At 41.7% G+C, this 13,340-nt stretch overlaps 1 protein-coding gene across 5 annotated transcripts in view; it reads left to right on the top strand.

Annotated features, from left to right (window-relative positions):
- Positions 1–9,505: 9,505 nt before the first annotated feature.
- MYO3A (myosin IIIA) overlaps positions 9,506–13,340 on the top strand; it is a 176,919-nt gene continuing 173,084 nt past the window's right edge. For all 5 annotated transcript variants that reach the window (XR_013827377.1, XM_079915200.1, XM_079915197.1 and 2 more), the window contains exons 1-2: positions 9,506–9,600; positions 10,469–10,555. The gene's annotated coding sequence lies outside the window, so the exon portion shown is untranslated. The remainder of the gene's footprint in view (positions 9,601–10,468; positions 10,556–13,340) is intronic.

Consider the following 13,340-nt stretch of genomic DNA (forward strand, 5'->3'; position numbering starts at 1 on the left):
GATCAAGTATACTTTTAAAGATGTCAAACTCCCCGGCCTTGCCATTACCAGTGTCAGTCCCTTGGAGACAATCAAAGTTTATATCTTAATTTCCAGGACAGGTCTAGAATTGGATCTCTTTCCAGGAGCCAGAGAGTCAAGTAACATTTGCTGTGGCACTTGTCCAGATGAGTATAATGGGCCATGGAAATAATCTTTCATATCACACTCACCAAAAGATATGCTATCTCTTTTTTTACTTTAAAGACTTTTAAGTTAGGCTCCATTCACAATCCTTTTTGGAACAAATGTGTATCATTTCATTGGTGACATGCTATCCCTGCAGACAGAGCAGGACCCTAGTAGTTTTAAACTTATACTTAGCAGTCACGTTGGATGTGTGAATTACAGTCTCCACTGGCACACTTCCATGTAAACTAAGAAATACTTTGAAATGGGTAAAGCACTATTAGGACATGATGTTTATTAGGGACACCTGGTTGTATTAGACTATTCTCAAGCTTATTTCCACACCTTTTCTACATTTTTTTCTGTTTATTCATATTTCTAATTTTGTCTCATTTCTGAATTCAACATATTACTGTTACATTCTTCGAAATTATTGAAAGAATAAAGTTGGTGGATCACTAAAAGATTATTCACATTTTAAAGTTCTTATTGTTAAATGATCAGATGTGAACAAATGAAAGGGTCGTAATGCCTGATCTTTTCATTTCTTAGTCTCCCATTTATCTCAAAACACTGGTCTTGAAGCAATTTTTCAAATTGCATTATTAGAATGTCAAACATTATTACAGGTTTATTTTTTAAGTGAATGGGGTCCATAGTCATTCTAGAGCTGTAATATAGCAAATTCTGAAAGAGTTTAACACTTTCATATACAGTGTTTTGTTTTAAATATTCAAGTTCTATGTTGAACAGTGAAAGAAAGTTTGATTATCTTGTCATTTTCAGAGTTAAATCAAGGAAAGAAAACATAGTAAACGTTTGTTCTCTGAGAAGCTTAGAACATTATAGAATCAAATACTTGCTTTTTCCTATAAGAAAGATAGTGATCTCCATTTTTCAGGTGGAAAATTGAGAAGGAGAGACACTTTTGCCCAGTGTTTCTAGGTTTGTCAGCAACAAACCCCATCCTCTGCAAAGTAGTGAAACAGGTTATGGTTGTATTTAGTTTTCCTCAATTTCTGCCTCAACATACTTCTCTTTGGAAGGCTCCGCAACTTCCAGATCCTAGAATCGTTCACTTGAATTTAGGCTCACTACCAGCATCCACTTTTTTCAACCCTTTTCCACTTCCAACCCCACCATGAAGACTAAGCAGTGCTGTGTCCCACACCCTCTCAGGTCCTGTTCTCTGCTAATCAATCCAATAATTTTTAATCAGTGATAACAACTTCCTCTTTAACACACTTCCCAACAGCCTCCAGTTTCTAGCAGTGTGGAACTATCCAGGATTTGGAGCCATAGGATCTGAGTTTGAATCTCCTGACTCTTGAATAATCCAGACCTCAGTTTCCTCACATGTAACATGGGGATAATAACATTGACCTCATGGAAAGGTTGTAAGGATATGTGAAATGAATTACATAACTGCTCTTTACCATTAACAGCTAATATGCATTCTATTGAGAGCCTGGAATGACTCACACATTGCAAAGAATTTCGGATGCATTTATAAGTCAGTGGGAAGATATTTGGGGGTATCTTGGAAGTTTCCTCCCTTTCTATGCAAAAGCAAGCCTATGCATTAAAAGGCAATCAACCTCACCTCCCGTCCGTGGGGATGGCTACTCAAAAAACCCAGCACTTAACAAATTTTGGAGAGGATGTGAAGAAACTGGAACCCTTGTGTACTGTTGGTGGGAATGTAAAATGGTACAGTCTCTGTGGAAAACAGTATTGTTGTGTCTCAAAAAATTAATAATAGAATTACCATTTGCTCTAGCAATTCTTCTCTTGGATATATACCCAAAAGAATTAAAAGCAGAGACTTGGGGTTTGTACATCCATGTTCAGAGCAGCATTATTCACAGCAGCCAAAAGGTGGAAGTGTCCATCAATGGATGAATAAACAAAATGTGGTATACGCGTACAATGGAATATTATTCAGTCTTAAAATGGAAGGAAATTATGACATGCTACAACATGGATGAACCTTGAGGACATAATGCTAAGTAAAATAAGCCAGCCAGGAAAGGACAAGGGCCATATGATTCCACTTATCTGAAGTAACTAGAGTAGCCAATTCATCGAGACAGACAGTAGAACAGTGATTGCCAGGGGCTGGGGAAATGCGGAATGGTAGTTACTGTCTAACGGGCACACAGTTTCAGTTTTACAAGATGACAAGAGTTTTGTGGATAGATGGTGGTGATGGTAGCACAACAATGTGAATGTACTTAACGCCACTGAACTGTTCACTTAAAAATAAAGATGGGAATTTTTATGTTATGTGTATTTCAGTACGATTTTTTAAAAAAAGGACAATCAACAAATCTGGCATGTCAAAGTCCCCCATTTCTTATCTAAGCAACTGTTTATAAACAAAGTGTCTAAAAACAAAGAAATGCCATTAGAATTTATTATTTTAGGCAACTTTTTTTTTTTTTTTGCGGTACGCGGGCCTCTCACTGTTGTGGCCTCTCCCGTTGTGGAGCACAGGCTTCAGACGCGCAGGCTCAGCGGCCACGGCTCACGGGCCCAGGCGCTCCGCGGCATGTGGGATCTTCGCGGACCGGGGCACGAACCCGCGTCCCCTAGCATCGGCAGGCGGACTCTCAACCACTGCGCCACCAGGGAAGCCCTAGGCAACTTTTAAAACAAGGCAAGTCAGCTACACATCTCATGCTCTATACCTGCTCAACTACATATACATTGCTTCTCACTACCTGGGTCCACGACTTATAAACAGGACAACCTTGGGTTAGTTACTTAACCTCCCTTTGCCTTAGTTTCCTCTTTTGCAAAATGGAAATGCTCATTTCTTTACAGTTGGGTTCTTGTGAGGATTCAATTAAATGGTGGATGGAAAGGGCCTGGTAGGCATATGGCACAGGGAGTGCTTCCTATGTTTGTTTCCTTTTATAGATAAACTCATTGAAATGAGAATTAATTATACCCTGAGGGTCACAATTTAAAAAGATCAGAAGGACAGATATCTATGAAAGGGAGTGAAAAACCACATATTTGGTGGACTTGAAGCGAAAAATACGTGGGAGGACCTGGAAACATTTTTAAACGTATTTCCAAAGTAGATTTTGTTCTTTGTTTTTGTTGTTTCTGTTGTTTGTTTGTTTGACATTTACTCTGCTGGTTTTCCTGCTTTCCAAAGCTATCTTGCACAGAATCTACTGCCCCCATTACACTAATTCGTAGTGTGAATATTTTAACAAGCTCTGTGGGGTTACTTTACCTCAGCTTTAGCCAAATGTATAATTTAACACCACCAAGACAACCTGCTTCACCTCACCATTTGAGGCTTCTCCGCCTTGAGTTAATTACATGACAAAGAATTTTGCAATGTTCTGAAATCAGAAATTAGTTTGCAATGCGGAAGACAAGGCTGTGTCTACATTTCAGCTTCAGGAACTCTCAAAAAAGAATGTACATTGGGATTTTTATTGGGGTTGCTTACTTCAATGGGAACAAACTTCTTCCATAGATGTGTGCATTCTGAACTCCTGGCCCATTCATTAACTGTTGTAATCACAGGGAAGGGTTATTATATCACTAATCAGGAAAAGCTCACCCTGAACCATGTTTGCCTAAAACCTCTATTTCATGGTCATTAAATGATACTTATGTAATCCTTCCATGCCATTTAAAGAAGAGAGCTGTTGGAGAGATCTGTGGACCTTGTGCTATGTGTTCTTGCCTGAGAGGGTCACCACATGGGTGTGCTATCAATGTAAGGAGGCTTCCTCTGAAGGGCTTGAGTAATACAGCCCATAGTTTAACTTGTTGTAAAGTTGGGGTGGCAAAGCAGAGGCAAGAGTCAGGAAAACGCCGGAATACCCTAGGGTGGTGAAAATCTAAATGAAGTCAGTACCAGTGTGATCGAGGTAAGGCTACGTTTGAGAACTAATTTCACTGGGCTGCAGTTCTTGCACAGATGTTTCAAGGAGGTGTTTCTGAGGCTCTGAATGCTGGCAGGAGCCCTGTTCCTTCCCTTACCTGCTCTCCTGAATCTCTGCACCAGTTGTGCTGGGTTCGCTTACAAGGAGGGGTCTGCCTCTGTCACGTCCATTCAGTTCCTGCTTCCTCTGAGCCCCTTCGCCCGGCACTGGACAGGTGGGTTAAAACTGGAATGAGAGAGAAGAGGTGGGGCTCATTCTTTAATTTCCTTTTGAGAGTAATAAAGATGACCTTCTACTCTGAGCCACAGCTCTTTATGTCTTGTTTCTAATTGGTTGGAAGTAAAAGTCCCTAAATCTCTGGCAGAGTCTGAGCATCTCCTGCATAAGAGGGGAGAAATACAGGGAAAAATAACAGTAGAGAACATATCGTGAGATGGCAGAAAACCAGTCCAGTAAAAAGAGCTTACGAGCAGAACAAAGTAACATAGGAGACAAAGGAAAGTAAACCCTGCCCTTTCTGGAGGTAAAAGAGATATGAACCTATTCTAAAAGGGAGAGACTTTGAACATTCTAAAAAAGCTGTATCTTATGCCTAATAATTACTTACATGTCAGACACACCATGTGGAATTTAGAATTGTTTCCATCCCAAACCCACATCTCCTTCTGTACTTCGGTTTCTGGGACCACAGCTCTCTAACTAGTTGAGGGATAGCACTGGGTCTTTGTGAGTCACCTTGAGGCTAGACTTAATACTTCATCTTATCTCCAGCCCACACCATCCCTCCTGTGGTTTTACTGAAGGCTTCATAGAGAAGAGGGTTCTATTCTTTCACCCTTTGGCAAAATGTAGTCAAATGGCTCCTGAGCTTCTTAGTTCTTTCCCCAGTCTTTCCCCAAACATTTCATTCTACTCCGCAAAACAAAGCCCTCAACTGACCGAAATCAACTTTCCTAGAAAACAGTTATGCAACCATTTCTTATCACTCAAGCACACTCATGCGGGGGGGGGGGGGGGGGAGGTAGCAGTGGTGGGTAGTACGTGTGTCCTACGCTTATCAAGGCATTCCTTCGTCAAAAATAGATCTCTCAGGGAGCAAAGGGGAAGGTGTGGACTGCTAACAAAAAGAAGATTCCCTTTTGTGTCATCAGACCCAAGGCAAAAACCTCAGTCATTCCAACTCTTTTGTCTTTCTGCCACATTCAGTTACAAAATCTGGCCATCAAAAATCCTTAGTAGCCCTCAAAGTCACCTCTTCTTCTCTGTCTCACCTATCAGATTGTGGTATTCACGATGGAAATGTCTTTAATTAATTCCCATGATCAAATACATCTGTGCTCTTTGGTGTAGCATACGGGGCTTTTGGACCAAATGTTAACGCAACTTCGTGTGCCCGACACACACTGAGGCCAAACAAATTGAAACATCGGAGTTTGGGGCAGAGAAAGGTTCACTACAGGGCCATGCAAGGAGACAGGTGGGTCATGCCCTAAAAGCCCCGAACTCAGTGAACGGTTTCGGCAAAGCGCTCTTAAAAGCCAGGTGAAGGGTCCCGTGTGTGTGCGATCAGCTTGTGCGCCACTCTGATTGGCTGACGGTGAGGTAGCGGGGCGGTGTCTCAGGGGTTAACATCATCAGTCCTTAGGCTCCAGGAGGCCTGGGGGCTGTGTGCTCTTCTCAAGTAATTAACATCTTCCACTTGTTGGAGGTGTGGGAGTGTGGGGGTGGGGGGGGGAGGGATGGGGCTGGGGCTGGGGGGCGTGGTTCACATCTGCAAAACCACTCAGGAAATGTGCATCACACACTACCATCTAGGTACTTCAGAGAGGAGCTCCAGCAGAGGATGCGGGCGAAGGCCTGCCTCCTGTTCCCCCCCACCCCCGGAAAGCCCCATGGGGTCCTGCTCCGTTACACAAACTCCTCCACGTTGCAGCTTTATCTGCCATGCCTCTCCAGCCATAGGCATTTTGTTTCCCCCAGGACTTTTTATTGCTGCACATACTCCTCTGTCTGTCTGCTAAGATCTCCTTTCCTCTGTCTACCTAGTGATGAGCTCCTATGCAGCCTTACGCCCCAAACCCAATAACTCCTCTGAGAAAACTTCCCTGACTACCCTCCCTTCCCCTTGCCCTTATTCAACCCCTCAACCCAGACCCACATAGAATTACCTGCTTTCTCCTTTGTGCTTCCATAGCCTCCTACCTATCCCTCTATTGCAGCACTTACCTATATATGGTCTTCTTTAACCATTAAAGTCCTGGTTTCAATGCACTTTTCTTTTATAGATTAAAGATATGAACGCTGTTTGATCTGTGGCACCTATTTTTTCCAGAGTATAGTTTCCCTTTGCAGGTTTGTTGTTTTTTCTTTGTTTTGGTTGATGGTTTTAAGGATTTAACAGCTTTCTCAGTTAAAGTTACCAATAATTTTCCCATACAATTGTTTTTAAACATAAAATGTTTTCCCATCCAAATATTTGATAGATATTACATTTAACTTTAACTAGGCTTTTGATTTTCTAACTTTAACTTAAAAAATATTTATTTTTGTCTGTGTTGGGTCTTTGTTGCTGCACGTGGGCTTTCTCTAGTTGCAGAGAGCGTGGGATACTCTTCGTTGCGGTGCGCGGGCTTCTCATTGCGGTGGCTTGCGGTGCGCGGGCTTCTCATTGCTCTGGGCTTCTCATTGCTCTGGCTTCTTTTGTCGCGAAACACGGTCTCTAGGTGCGCAGGCTTCAGTAGTTGTGGCTCACGGGCTTAGTTGCTCCGCGGCATGTGGGATCTTCCCAGACCAGGGATCGAACCCATGCCCCCTGCATTGGCAGGCGGATTCTTAACTACTGTGCCACCAGGGAAGTCTCCTACATGTAACTTTTTAATCCTTATGGTATTTATCTTGTGCATGATATGACACAAGATCTAATTACGTATTTGCCTAAAAGCTAACCAACTGTCCTAAAATCATTTACTGAACAAATTTTTTCTCCTATATTGCTTTTTATGGCTTTGTATCATATGTAAAGTTCTCATATCTGTTAGCAAGTGCTTTTGGACTAGTTAATCGGTTGTGGGGTTTTATTTTTTGAGACCGAAAAAAAAATCTCAGAGTGAGAGTACAGAATCTGCCTGGCTATTCAGGATGAATAGGAAACCATATTCATTCATTCATCTTAATTAATTCATTCATTCATATAAGATGAACAGGAAACCATATTCCTTCCCAAGGGTACGTGCAGCTGTAAAGGGTCACAAAAACCATCTCCTCTGAGTGCCTACTGTTTTCTTACTCTTTGGAAAATTCTGTTCTCTGAAGCCAGAGACTATCAGAAAATTCGATTTTTGAGATTGTAACAGTAAGAATGAAACATCCCAATCTTGCATGGAGGTTCTAACTCACTCTGACACAGAGAAGCAGGCTTGATTACAATGCAGGTGCAGAGCTTCAGGTAAGGTGTTTCTGAGTGCGACATTCTACATTTATCCACGGAAACAGGACCCTGAGCTCATTCTGCAGTCCAGACCTCAGGCTGGCCCCTCTACTCCCAACCCTTCTCTGCTTTGAGCCGATCAAAACTTCATCTCATGGTTTCTCTGGTGCCCGGTCTCCACGGTTACAATGAATCAGTCGTGGGGCTACAGGTTTTGTCCTTGATGGTCTTAGGCTGCTGACTGCATCAGACACACTGTTCTCTTCTTGAGTTAGTACCCTTAATTATTATAGTTTAATAATATGGGTTTTTTTCATTGTTATCAGAAGGTTCTCAAACTTTTGGGGTTTTTCAAACCCTCTTTACACTCTTAAAAATCATTGAGAATTCCAAAGAGCTTTTGTTTGTGTTATATTCATCAATATATACCATATCAGAAAATTAAAAGTAAGAAAATAAAAAATATTTGTTTCTATATTAATTTTAAAAACTAGGAAACTCATTGCGTGTTAACATAAATATCAATAACATTTTTTATGAAAAATAATTATATTTTCCAAAACAAAGGAAATTTAGTAGGAGAAATGGCATTGTTTTAAATTCATGTTAATTCCTTTAATGTTTGGCGTAACAGAAGACATTTCTGCTTCTGCATTCAATCTGTTGTGATATCACATATTATGCAACCACTGGGAAACTTCACTGTATATTTGTGAAAGAATGGGAGTGAAAAAAGTGAAGAAAGTCTTAATATTGTTATGAAAGCCATTTTGATCCTGTGAACCCCTTGAAAGAGTTTCTAGGACCCTAGATACCTCCAGACCATAGTCTGAGGACCGCTGGTCTTAGCTATTCTAGCTTGTAGTTTCTCAGATGAAGTTTAGAATGTTTTGTCTCTTAATTTGGGAGGCAGTAATTATGTATTTAAAATCTTGTCTTCTCACTGAAGGATATCCTATGACTCTCCAATTATAAAATACTTTACAGATGATTTCTCGATTTCAGATCTCCCACCTTTCTCATTTTTTATCATCCCTAGTTATTTTGTATTCTTTGTTGCTATTGTGAACGGGATCCATTTTTCCCACTGTATTTTAATTGGTCATGGTTGGCCTCTTACAATTTTGTATGTGGCCATTTGCTTACTCTTTATTAATTCTTATGTTAAATAATATATTTGGTATGATCTAGTTTTTAAAGAAAGAACTAGAAAATTTGTATGTTTATATAATGTTAGTATTGATACGATATTCTCAATACTCTGAGATATCATCACATATTAGATGAAATATACGATATTCTGAGAAAAACCCACTGTTCAAGTTCTAGATTTCAAAGGTATTTTATGAGGAAAATATCATAAATATGCTGAATGCCCTTTTGGCATCTACTCAAATGATCGTGTTTTTTCCTTAAGACAGATGCATTGATTAAGACTAGATGACGCCTGTTCGGTCTTCTAGAATTCTTCGAATTTTGGGGCATCGCGAATGACAGACCCATTTAGATTATTAACAGAATCAAACGCCATTTTTGTCGTTCTCACCTTTTGAAGGGGAGGAAGGCATAAGCATGCCCCAAATGTCCCTTAGGCTGTTCAGGGAACCTGGCCAGCACAGACCCGTCCGGCGAGCTCAAGCTCAGACAGAGAGGACCAGCCAGAGGGTTGGTGATTTAACAGGCCTCCTCCCTAAGGCAGAAGTTCCTTCGCAGGCCGCTAAAGTGAACTGGTATCTGCGGGGGAGACCTCATTAGTCATTCTCCCTCTCAATTTCAGGGTCTGAGCCCGCTGGCCTCGAGATGACATCCTCGTGGCACGAGCCCCACGGAGTTTGGGGTCCAGGCCAGGGAGGCGCGGCCGAGCGCCATGAAGCCCCTCGCAGCCTCGGCCGCCAGTCCCGGGCACTGCGAGGAGCGCGAGGCCGACAGCGCGGCCTCCACTCCCGGCGGTCCCGCGGAAAAGCGGCACCTGCGGGCGGGAGGAAAAACGCTCTTCCAGAGCCTGGCGAGGGGCCGCCCCCTCGAGCGCCCCGCCCCCGGCCGTCCCGCCCTGCACGCCCGAGGGGTGGATGGAGACGCCGGCTTCCGGCGCAGGTAGGGGTCTGGGCCTCGGCGGCGGGGAGCCCCGGGCCTGGCGGCGTCGTTTCCCCGGCCACTGGGGGCGGGTGGGGCGAACGCGGGGCTCCGAGAACCCCGCGTCCACCCCGGAAAACCGGACCGGGAACGGGAGGGGGGCCCGTGGGGACCGCGCGCCTCGTCCCGACCGAGTCTCGGGAACCTGTGGCCCGCGCCGCGCCGGCTCAACCCGAGGGAACGCCTGTTCAGGGCTGATTTCTCTGGCAGCAGGTCGGTGGAGCTGGGGTCCCTGCCGCTCCAGACTCATCTCTAAAGTTTCTTTCTTAAGGAGAACGTGCAGACAGGAAAGAGCATTGTGAGATTGAGAAGTAGAGAAATCCTCCCAGAAACGATGTCATCTCGACTTGCTCGCCAACAGCCCTGTTCGTAGTAGTTTAGTCTATTTGCACCTTGCTAGAATTTTCCTACGAGAAATTAAAAATTAAATAATATTTTATTATTGGGATGATTGTTGGCTGTAAGCCTTTAAATAGACATTGTAATGGTCCTAAAATTAAAAAAAAAAGATTTTTGAGAAAATTTGAAAACCCAAAGAATCCTTATGGGTTTTGTTGTGTCTGGAGTTTTCTTGGTGATTGAATGCGTGCCCTTAAAGCCTCTTAATTTTTTTTTTTTAATTCTCATTGGTCCATAACTTTAGAGTTATTTTATGCCTGTGCAGAATGTGAGGTGTTCCGTGTTACTTGTGCAAATAATGCGAAACCTGAAGAATAAATTATCGTTGAGCCATACTACCTAAACGTTTCTAGGTTCAACTTCTAAATACTTTCCATGGATCCTTGATGCTTATCCTGTAACACCTTGACTTGTTTGTTGTGTGTTACAGGCCCAGGATCACAGCTGCAGTCTGGATACTTACTCTGTGTCATGATATCCGAACATTATTATGCATTGTTTTCAAGCTTTGCTAAAGGTAGGTGATAAAGTCGACAAGTTTTCTGGATTTGCTGGAGCCTAAGTGCCAAGTTTTGACAGATAAATGACGGTGCATGTTATTCATGCCGTATTGATTTTTATTATATTATAAAAGATAATTGTTTTCAAATGGGGAAATTTAGAAATGTATAAGATTTCAAAGATAACTTGTTCTTTATGAGTATCTTGATGTGATGTCTAGGCATGTGAAAAATTACTCTCATTTGTCTTAGTCCTTTTTTATTATTATTGTTGGGAACCAAAAAAGCACAAAGTAAAAGATTCGATGTGGTGATCTTTAATACCAGACTATATCTATTTGGAGAGATTTTGGTCAGTCACATAAGGAGTAACATTGTTCTGCACTTCCTTTTTCAACTGTGTCTTTACAGCTTATTTTTTTTTGTGCAAATATTCTTTGAAAAGTAACTTTTATCTGTCAAGTCCAAACTATTTGAAAATCCATTAGTTGCTACTAATAGTGTGATAAACAAACAGATATTTGAAAGTGCAGATATACTTTAGACTATATAGACGTAAAGTATGTACAGTTTTGATGTAAGAATGTTTGATCATTTTAATAATTTCTGCAATGTCAGTGCTGTAAACTACTTCCTTTTTTTTTTTTTTTTAACCCAACAAATGAGGGTCTCTTCATCAATTTTTTCCCTGGATTTATAATTTGAAAGATTGTATGTAAAAAACTCCCTTTCCTTTGCATAGGAAACAAACTCAGTTATCCTTAGAGGGTAAACAGATTTCCATTAGACTTTCAAACTAATTCACGGAAGACCCCTTACCACTTTAAGGACACACAGGGAGTCAGGAACCTCAAGTTGGGAAGCATTACTCTTTAGAACTGAAATCATCTATCACTGAACAGCGAATTTCTTTCTTTTTTTAAAAATAAATTTATTTATTTTATTTTTGGCTGCGTTGGGTTTTTATTGCTGCACGCGGGCTTTCTCTAGTTGCGGCATGCGGGCTTCTCATTGCAGTGGCTTCTCTTGCTGTGGAGCATGGGCTCTAGGCACGCAGGCTCAGTAGTTGTGGCGCACGGGCTTAGTTGCTCCGCGGCATGTGGGATCTTCCCGGACCAGGGCTCGAACCCGTGTCCCTTGCATTGGCAGGCGGATTCTTAACCACTGAGCCACCAGGAAAGTCCTCAAATTTCTACTGTGGACTTTGACCTGGTTTGTTTCTTGACTCTTGCATTTACCAGCATTATGACCTTAAAAACTCTCTAATCTTCAGTCTTCTTTTCTGAAAATGGGGGTTATAGTAATGCCTTTCTGAAAGGGTTTCTTATAAGTGTTAAAAGTTAAATGACATAATGCATGTAAAACTATAAGCCCTGTAGGTACCTGGCATCTGATACACAGAAAAATGCTAGACGTTGTTATCTGTTTTTCCTGATGTCCCAGGGTGATTGCATCACGTGGATAGGTTCTTGTTTATTGGCCATTTTTAACAAAGAACACAAAACAAACCTCATGTAGAAGTCACAAGCTGATATAGGTATAAAGGCTGAATTTGGCTGAATTTGCTATATTTATCTGGGTCAGCTTGGTACTTTAAAATAACTGACTACTTTACGACTATTTACCAATGGTTTGTAAAATTTACGTAAATTCCCAGAGTCCTCGCTTCTCCTGAAAAACAAGAGGACCAGGCAGGGTGGGGCTTGCAGCTGGCAGCGCTGCAGCCAGGATGTGGCCGCCCACTTTGGATGGGGCACACACTTTCCACTTTGCCACGATGCCTCTACTCCCTGCTTTTATTTCATCCAGGAGTGCTTCACTCATATATTTTACCTACTTTGTCCCTGCAGACATCTCAGTTTGTGATTTCTGACTCAGAAGGTATCCCTTACTAATTTGAACAGGTAATTGTGTGGCCAAAACTATAACCCAGCTTGCATCCTTGAAAAAGGAGGCGAGTCATCCTGTATTACAATTTACGAAGCATCATTTCCTCATAAAACTCATTTGATACTTAGGTCAACTCTGAGAATTAGTTCAAACATGCATTATTATTCCATTTTACAGCTGTGGACACTGAAGTTTATAGGTTTGTACCAAAACTTAAAAGCGTGTTTTGATGACTTAAAGTTTTTGGGGTTCTCACTAGTGCCATTTTTTAAGTAGGGGGAAATTTTCTAGGAATTGATAGCCTTTCTTTTGGTTCTAGTGTTTAAGCACGTACTTTTATCCCAGTAATTGCAGAATGAGAAAATGAGTGGTGGAAAGCAGAATACATGGCTAGAAGTACATAAGTAGACCTTGTTTCCCTTCTCTACAAAATGCTTTTAAGCAAATTGAAGGGAATAAAACATGGTTATGGCTCATTCAAAGCAGACCATACATATAACTGGACAAGGTCTGTTTTAAACCAAACTTTATTGCCTGTGTTATTGGAAAGCTGGAAGGGATGTGTGACCGATTTATCTGGTCTGTAGTTCAGCGAGCCCAGAGATGTCTGTGAGCCTGTGTTTTAAAGTTCTGTGAAAAAGGAAATACTTGAAACTTGCTTGGTGATTCAGCCTGGTGTCTCTGGAAGGTGAGTTTACATGGCAAACTCACTTTTCTCTAGGCTGCTTTTAACCAGCAAGGCTTTATTGCTTTCATAATCATACCAGGAGAATAATCTACACAATAAATTAAAATCATGCACAGTTCATTTGTGGGCATAATAACTGATGATATGTGACCATGGCTGAGAGAAGTTCAGCCAGCCATGCACGTGGTTGGGGAAGCATCTTGGCAAAGACTACAGGAGGTCCT

This window comes from Stenella coeruleoalba (assembly GCF_951394435.1).
Source record: "Stenella coeruleoalba genome assembly, chromosome: 2".
NCBI classification, from domain to species: Eukaryota; Metazoa; Chordata; class Mammalia; order Artiodactyla; family Delphinidae; genus Stenella; species Stenella coeruleoalba.